General features: G+C 45.0%; 1 pseudogene; it reads left to right on the forward strand.

The window, feature by feature from the left end:
* The first annotated feature begins 509 nt into the window (after positions 1-509).
* Positions 510-9,114, forward strand: LOC146888207 (uncharacterized; annotated as a pseudogene).
* The last annotated feature ends 298 nt before the right edge of the window (positions 9,115-9,412 follow it).

The raw sequence follows: 9,412 nt of genomic DNA on the forward strand, positions 1-9,412 counted from the left end.
TAATGTAAGACCCGGGAAAATTAAATAGTTATTTAATTAATTATTTAATTAGGATGGGTAGCGAGAACATTTAAAGCAATAAATGTGAGAGACTATGACGTAGAAGGGTACTAGCTCAAGTGGTTGAGAGTACCTTCTTGTGTGTGAGGACTTGGGTTCAAGTCCTATGTGTGCCACTTGGGTGTTATTTAAATTATGCATTTTTGGTGTGTTTATATATTGAATGCGTATGGATGATGATAAATCCTTAAAATTGTGGGATTCATCATGAAATACGTGTTGGTTTAATGGTTTGGCATTGGTTGGTGTGTGCATGTGTATGGGTTCAAACCTTGTTGAGAACTAACTTACTTTTCTTTTTGCCAAATTTCATTAACATGAATATGAAGGGGTTTGAGAACCCTAGCAGCCAATGAATGGGTAATTCAGAGGGGCTGGACGCAGCTTGGGAGGGGGCTTAATTAACCATTAAGCTTTATTTTATTTAAGTTTTTCGTTTAAGGGTAAAAATGGGTAATTAGAGAGGTAGTGAGAAAAGAAAAGGAAGAGAATTAGCAAGAGGAAAGGTATTCAAACAGGAGTGTAAGCGTTGGGTGGAGAGCAGTTGGTGTGGACGTATTGTAGGAAGGAATTAGAGGGGAAGAACAGAATAACGGGTGCAAATCAAGAGAAGAGAGGGTTTTGCTTCAAAGGACACTCACAAATTCGGATTGAAGCGAGGATAAGAGGTTAGGGGAGTTGTTTTCTTGCCGTTTTGATTGTAATTGAATAACTGCGCGATGCCTTGACTCATAGCATGATCACTGCGTCATTTCTGCACTGTTGTATTGAGGTTTCTGGATTTTTCCAGAAACCGCCTGGCGGTTCATTCCCTACCGCCAGGCAGCACATCAGGTTTGCTGTATTGTTCTTGTTTTGGTATGATCCGCCTGGCGGCTATGAATTTCTGCCAGGCGACGCGACACTATTCACGTTCTATTTTCGTGATTTTGTGAATGTATGTATGAGAACCATTATGGATTCTGAAATTGATTTGTATAACTTTTATTGGAGAACTTGTGGGTCTGAAATTGATTGAAATCGTTATATCTCAGAGAATGTAAGTGATGGGAATGAGTACTAGAAAGAGGGTGGACGCTGTAGCAGGTATGAATAAGCCTGGTTTGTGCAGGTACTGATGCTCCGCCTGGCGGCAAGCAAAACGCCGCCAGGCGATAGCGTGGTCAGGGGTAGTGCTGCGACCTTTTTGGAAATAGAAACTGAGGGAGGATTTGGAGTGTGTGAGGTTTACGATAATTTGAAAAGGGACGAAGTACTATGATGATCAACTGTGAGGAGAGTAGTTTATGATGTTGGATGGGTTATCAAAGGTAGAAAGGGAGAAGGGAAATTGTAGTAAGAGATCCTGTAGGAAAAGCATAGTATTTGTTTACGTGTGACTGGATAGGTACCGAATATGACTTACTGATATTAGGTAACAATTGAGGATATATGCACTATGGGATGAAAATTAGCCATGTTGTAAATTGTTTGGGATTAATGTCATAGGTACTGGAGGAAATATGGATGGATATGATTATGCATGAGAAACTATGGGGGAAGTACTCTAAGAGTAATGGCAGCAGAGTTTTGGTTCTGACAGTATAGGATGGTTGGTAGCGTGAGTGAAGATATTGAACTGTTGACTGTGTTCGTAGATATGAATGAAGTTGTTTAAGAGGTTAATGCTCCGGTATTGTGAAGACTTGAATCGATGGTTTGGACAGGGTAAGGTTTGGGTGCTTGATACTTGTGATAGTGGTAGACTAACCATAATGAGTATTCTATAGAAGGGTCTTTATTTGGGTACTTGGAATTGAGTCACGTAGTAAAGTAGACTGATTGAGACTTTAAAAACCAGAGGGGTTCTGCTACTGATACGGCGCCTGGCGGCACGGGTAGATGCGCCAAGCGGTGAGACTAGCGTCAGGGGTCTCTGTATTGTTGGGCGCCTGGCGGCACGGTGTGCTCCGCCAGGCGGTAACGAGAAAACAGTGGGTCTGGGGAGGCGCTGGCGCCTGGCGGTGAGTGAATACCGCCAGGCGGTCTGGAGCATTTTCGCCTGGCGACGTGCGGGCTGAGCCAGGCGGAGACACTGTTGTCCTTTGCTTCTTGGTGTTGTTTGACTGACAATGATGCTTTGCTTGGATTGGGAGATGTTGTGCCTTGAGCGGGTAGGTTCATGGCTGGTGTTACATGTGATGATATGAGCGGGGAGGTTCATATCAAGTTACTCTCACGTGGGGATACGAGCGGGGAGGTTCGTATGTTCCGTGCTCACGTTGAGAGATGCCACGTGCGGGGAGGTACAGGGGCTGGTGGATCACATGTGTTGGACTACGGGCGGGTGGGTCCGTAGAGCAGGACTACGAGCGGGGAGGTTCGTAGAGGCAGGACCACGAGCGGGCAGGTTCGTGTGAGCATCAGATTCCCGAGTCCAAGGCTAACCAATTGTATGAATTGAAGACTGTTAAGTCTTGGGGTTAGGGTCTTGGCCAAGATTTATAGATAATGAATAAGACGGGTAAATGATCTATCTTGTTTTACATGCTTGTTATTTTATTTTCTCAGCTCACCCTTTCTGTTTGTGTTTGGCGATGATCGTGTGATTCGTTACACGGGAGCAGATGTTGATACAGGTGGTGCTGAGGATGCTCAGATGGCGGAGTGAGGGCTTGCATGGGAGTAGTGCTAGGGTTTTGATAAGTTGTAATTTATACTTTAAATGCAAATTTTGGGAACTTGTAACCTTTTATGAATTTATTTATGAGTTTTGACGCGCTATCTTAAATAATTAAAATTTTCCCGCGTTGGGATTTTTATCGAGATGGCTATTAATGCAATTATTTATTTTAATATTTATTTTTAAGTAATATTCCCTAGGGATGTTACATTTGGTATCAGAGCAAACGTTTTGATGCTTTTGGGGCAAACTGGGGAGTGAGCTGACGTTTGTGTGTGAAATTGATTGATGTGTGTTAGTTGCTAGAATTAATAGAGCATGATTTAATCTTTAGCTGTTTGATTTTAACAGCTGAAATATGTGGCGTGCACAGGCAATGGCAAACAGGAGGCGTAGAAACACTGCCGGAGCTGATGAGATTGCTAACGCAATCCACAGGATGGTGGATGCTATGCAGCCCGTGGCAGCGCCCCCGCGGGCTATGATCCCACCTGTCAGACCAGTGACCATGGAGGACTTCATGCGTCACAAACCGGCTAAATTCACTGGGAAAGCCACCCCGGATGAGGCGGATGCGTGGCTCCGAGAGTGCGAGAAGATATTCAGGGTGATAGAGTGCATAGAGGCGCAGAAGCTAAATTTTGCCACCTTCCTATTAGTAACTGAAGCTGAGTATTGGTGGATGAGTATGCAGCAACAGATGATAAATAGAGCTGAAGATGTGACTTGGGCCAACTTCAGGACGAGGTTCCTGGAGAAATATTTTCCTGACAGCGCTAAACATGAGCGCGAGGCAGAGTTTCTCACCCTGCAACAGGGAAGCTTGTCTATGCAGGACTACGTGGAGAGATTTGAGTATCTCTTGAGATTCTACTCCCAGACAGTGACGGAGGAGTGGCGCTGTAGAAAGTTTGAGGGCGGCCTCAAGCATGAACTGAGGCGTTTCATCGTGCCACTGAGGGCGCGAGAGTTTCCCATCTTGGTGGAGCAAGCCAAGAGTGTGGAGCAGCTGGAGAAGGGACCCAGCCTGGTTAACCGTACCCAGAGGAACAATGCTGAAGGCAGAGTCCAGAAGAAGCCCTACAGTAGACCAGCCGCGTCTTCATGGAAACCGAGGTGCTATAACTGCAGGGGTGAACATCTGCAGCGAAATTGTACTAGACCCACCCGCAGCGGAGGCAGTGGCATTGGCACTCGTAAGTGCTATGCCTGTGATCAGCCAGGACACTTTGCCGATAGATGTCCTAATAGGAAGACTGCACCAGCATCACGACCTCAGCCATCTTCTTCCGACAGGCCGAGAGCCGCAGGCCGGGTTTTTGCCATGACCAGCACAGAGGCCACCCGGTCAGGTAACCTGATTCTGGACCAGTGTTTACTTTATGGTAACAGTGTGTCAGTGTTGTTTGATTCAGGAGCTTCGCACTCCTTCATATCCCATGATTGTGTGAAGAAATTGGGGTTGTCCACTCGTGACCTTGGATGCGAGTTGATAGTCTCGACACCCGCATCTGGACAGGTTTCAATAAACGTAGCCTGTGTTGGATGCTTGATGGAGGTGGAGGGCAGACGCTTCAAGGTGAATCTAGTTTGTTTGCCCTTGGAGGGATTGGAGGTCATACTGGGAATGGACTGGCTGTCTATCAACCATGTGGTGCTTGATTGTGGACGGCGCAGAATTGTGTTCCCAGAAACAGAAGGGATAAAGTTGGTAACGTCTGGAGAGGTAGTGAAAGAGATGAAGAGAGGGTCGACGTGTTTTGTGATAGTGGCCCAAGAAAAGAAAATGAGTACAGAAGAGCAAATCAGTAAGATACCGGTGGTGGACGAATATGCCGATGTATTTCCAGACGAGATACCCGAGTTACCACCCAGCCGGGATATAGATTTCTCAATCGATCTAGTCCCTGGAGCGGGTCCAGTGTCGGCAGCGCCATATAGAATGGCACCGGCTGAATTAGCAGAGTTGAAGAATCAGATAGAAGACCTGCTAGAGAAGAAATTCATCAGACCCAGCGCTTCACCGTGGGGAGCCCCGGTGTTATTAGTGAAGAAGAAAGACGATAGTTCTCGGCTGTGCGTCGATTATCGTCAGTTGAACAAGTTGACGATAAAGAACAAGTACCCACTGCCTAGAATCGATGACTTACTTGATCAACTCAGAGGGGCAGGAGTATTCTCCAAGATTGATTTGAGGTCTGGCTATCATCAGATCTTAGTCAAGCCGGAGGATGTCCAGAAGACAGCCTTTAGATCGAGATATGGACATTACGAATATGTCATGATGCCCTTTGGAGTGACGAACGCCCCAGCTGTCTTCATGGATTATATGAACCGCATCTTCAGACCATATCTGGACAGATTTGTGGTAGTGTTTATAGATGATATTCTCATCTACTCACGGACTAGAGAGGAGCATGCTGATCACCTGAGAATTGTGCTGGAGGTATTGAGGGAACATCAGCTGTACGGTAAACTGTCCAAATGTGAATTTTGGTTGGACGAGGTGCAGTTTCTGGGGCACGTAATTTCTTCACGGGGTATATCAGTGGACCCGAGTAAGATTGAGACAGTGTTGAAATGGGAGAGACCTCAAACTGTAACAGAGGTCAGAAGCTTCTTGGGGTTGGCTAGGTACTACAGGAGGTTCGTGGAAGGGTTTTCTAAAATGGTGAGTCCATTAACTCAACTCACTAGGAAGGATCAACCCTTCTCATGGACTGATAAATGTGAGGAATGTTTCGAAGAGATGAAAAGGAGGTTGACTACCGCTCCGATTTTAATTATTCCAGATACCAGTAAGATGTTTGAGGTATACTGCGATGCATCCTACCAGAGTTTGGGTTGTGTACTAATGCAGGAAAAGAGGCCGGTAGCTTATGCCTCTAGACAGTTAAAGGTGCACGAGAAAAACTACCCTACCCACGATCTGGAGTTGGCTGCTGTAGTGTTCGCTCTTAAGACATGGAGACACTATTTGTATGGCTCCAAATTTCAGGTATTTAGTGATCATAAAAGCCTGAAATATTTGTTCGATCAGAAGGAGCTAAATATGAGACAGCGGCGCTGGATGGAATACCTCAAGGATTACGATTTTGAGTTGCTTTACCACCCTGGTAAAGCTAATGTGGTTGCGGATGCCTTGAGTCGAAAACGGATGCACATTTCAGCTATGATGGTGAAAGAGCTGGAGCTAATCGAGAAGCTCAGGGATATGAATCTGGGTATGCAACTGAGTGATGATTGCATCAAATGTGGGGTGCTTACATTGACTAGTGATGTATTGGGAGTTATCCGAGACCAACAGAAGGATGATGCTGAGTTACAGCAATTTGCGAGTTGGATAGGGACTGAGAAGGGGAAAGACTACCGGATTGGGACAGATGGTATCCTGAGGTTCAGAGATCGAGTCTGTGTGCTTGGAGATTGGAGGTTGAGGAAACAAATTCTAGAGGAGGGCCATAAAAGCCGTCTTAGCATACATCCAGGTATGACTAAGATGTATCACGACTTGAAACAGTCTTTCTGGTGGAACGGGATGAAGACTGACATTGCAGATTTTGTGGCATCGTGCTTGGTATGTCAGAAGGCCAAGATTGAACATCAGCGACCAGGGGGTACACTAGAGTCATTGGATATTCCTCAATGGAAATGGGACAGTGTAGCTATGGATTTCGTCACTCACTTGCCGAAGTCTGTGAAGGGGCACGACTCAATCTGGGTAATAGTGGACAGGTTGACAAAGTGTGCTTATTTCCTTGCTATTAATCAGAAGTGGTCAATGGACAGATTGGCGGAGTTGTACGTGAGAGAAGTGGTCAGATTGCATGGTGTGCCGGCCAGCATAGTGTCAGATAGAGACCCGAGATTCACATCTCGTTTCTGGCAGTCATTGTAGGCAGCGTTGGGGACTCAGTTGAGGATGAGTTCTGCATATCATCCTCAAACTAATGGTCAGTCGGAGCGTACCATTCAGTCTTTGGAGGATCTGTTGAGGGCTTGCGTATTAGATCATATGGGTAGTTGGAGTGAGATGCTTCCCTTAGTGGAATTCACATACAACAACAGTTATCACACCAGCATCGGTATGGCTCCATATGAGGCACTGTATGGACGGCGGTGTAGGACGCCACTGTGTTGGAACCAGGATGGGGAATCATTGGTGTTGGGTCCCGAGTTTTTACAGCAAACCTCTGAGAAGGTTAAGGCAATCCAGGAGAGAATGAGGGCTACCCAGAGCAGACAAAAGTCCTATGCAGACAAGAGGAGACGACCTTTAGAGTTTGAGGCTGGGGATCATGTATTCCTCAGGGTGACACCAACGGCTGGTATTGGGAGGGCCATCAAATCGAGGAAGCTAACCCCGAGATTTGTTGGGCCTTATCAAATTCTGAGGAGAATTGGCGCTGCAGCTTATGAGATAGCCCTACCACCACACCTGACGAATCTGCATGACGTGTTCCACGTTTCTCAGTTGAGGAAATATGTTGCAGATCCGTCACACGTACTGGAGTCCGATGATATTCATATTCGGGAGGATTTGACGGTGAGCACTGGGCCAGTGCGAATTCTGGATTCACAGGTAAAGCAGCTGCGGGGGAAGGAAATTAAGACTGTGAAGGTGCTGTGGGATGAGACTACCCAGGAGATGACCTGGGAGATGGAGGATCGCATGAAGCAATCCTACCCGCATCTATTTCCTGGTAAGTTTTATTTTCGAGGACGAAAATCTTAAAAGGTGGGTCTAATGTAAGACCCGGGAAAATTAAATAGTTATTTAATTAATTATTTAATTAGGATGGGTAGCGAGAACATTTAAAGCAATAAATGTGAGAGACTATGACGTAGAAGGGTACTAGCTCAAGTGGTTGAGAGTACCTTCTTGTGTGTGAGGACTTGGGTTCAAGTCCTATGTGTGCCACTTGGGTGTTATTTAAATTATGCATTTTTGGTGTGTTTATATATTGAATGCATATGGATGATGATAAATCCTTAAAATTGTGGGATTCATCATGAAATACGTGTTGGTTTAATGGTTTGGCATTGGTTGGTGTGTGCATGTGTATGGGTTCAAACCTTGTTGAGAACTAACTTACTTTTCTTTTTGCCAAATTTCATTAACATGAATATGAAGGGGTTTGAGAACCCTAGCAGCCAATGAATGGGTAATTCAGAGGGGCTGGATGTAGCTTGGGAGGGGGCTTAATTAACCATTAAGCTTTATTTTATTTAAGTTTTTCGTTTAAGGGTAAAAAGGGGTAATTAGAGAGGTAGTGAGAAAAGAAAAGGAAGAGAATTAGCAAGAGGAAAGGTATTCAAACAGGAGTGTGAGCGTTGGGTGGAGAGCAGTTGGTGTGGACGTATTGCAGGAAGGAATTAGAGGGGAAGAACGGAATAACGGGTGCAAATCAAGAGAAGAGAGGGTTTTGCTGCAAAGGACACTCACCAATTCGGATTGAAGCGAGGATAAGAGGTTAGGGGAGTTGTTTTCTTGCCTTTTTGATTGTAATTGAATAACTGCGCGATGCCTTGACTCATAGCATGATCACTGCGTCATTTCTGCACTGTTGTATTGAGGTTTCTGGATTTTTCCAGAAACCGCCTGGCGGTTCATTCCCTACCGCTAGGCGGCACATCAGGTTTGCTGTATTGTTCTTGTTTTGGTATGATCCGCCTGGCGGCTATGAATTTCTGCCAGGCGACGCGACACTGTTCGCGTTCTATTTTCGTGATTTTGTTAATGTATGTATGAGAACCATTATGGATTCTGAAATTGATTTGTATAACCTTTATTGGAGAACTTGTGGGTCTGAAATTGATTGAAATCGTTATATCTCAGAGAATGTAAGTGATGGGAATGAGTACTAGAAAGAGGGTGGACGTTGTAGCAGGTATGAATAAGCCTGGTTTGTGCAGGTACTGATGCTCCGCCTGGCGGCAAGCAAAACGCCGCCAGGCGATAGCGTGGTCAGGGGTAGTGCTGCGAGCTTTTTGAAAATAGAAACTAAGGGAGGATTTGGAGTGTGTGAGGTTTACGATAATTTGAAAAGGGACGAAGTACTATGATGATCAACTGTGAGGAGTGTAGTTTATGATGTTGGATGGGTTATCAAAGGTAGAAAGGGAGAAGGGAAATTGTAGTAAGAGATCCTGTAGGGAAAGCATAGTATTTGTTTACGTGTGACTGGATAGGTACCGAATATGACTTACTGATATTAGGTAACAATTGAGGATATATGCACTATGGGATGAAAATTAGTCATGTTGTAAATTGTTTGGGATTAATGTCATAGGTACTGGAGGAAATATGGATGGATATGATTATGCATGAGAAAGTATGGGGGAAGTACTCTAAGAGTAATGGCAGCAGAGTTTTGGTTATGACAGTGTAGGATGCTTGGTAGCGTGAGTGAAGATATTGAACTGTTGACTGTGTTCGTAGATATGAATGAAGTTGTTTAAGAGGTTAATGCTCCGGTATTGTGAAGACTTGAATCGATGGTTTGGACAGGGTAAGGTTTGGGTGCTTGATACTTGTGATAGTGGTAGACTAACCATAATGAGTATTCTATAGAGGGGTCTTTATTTGGGTACTTAGAATTGAGTGACGTAGTAAAGTAGATTGATTGAGACTTTAAAAACCAGAGGGGTTCTGCTACTGATACGGCGCCTGGCGGCACGGGTAGATGC

This window comes from Vigna unguiculata, chromosome 2, assembly GCF_037176805.1.
Source record: "Vigna unguiculata cultivar grain cowpea cultivar isolate G323 ecotype 2 chromosome 2, ASM3717680v1, whole genome shotgun sequence".
Taxonomy (NCBI): domain Eukaryota; kingdom Viridiplantae; phylum Streptophyta; class Magnoliopsida; order Fabales; family Fabaceae; genus Vigna; species Vigna unguiculata.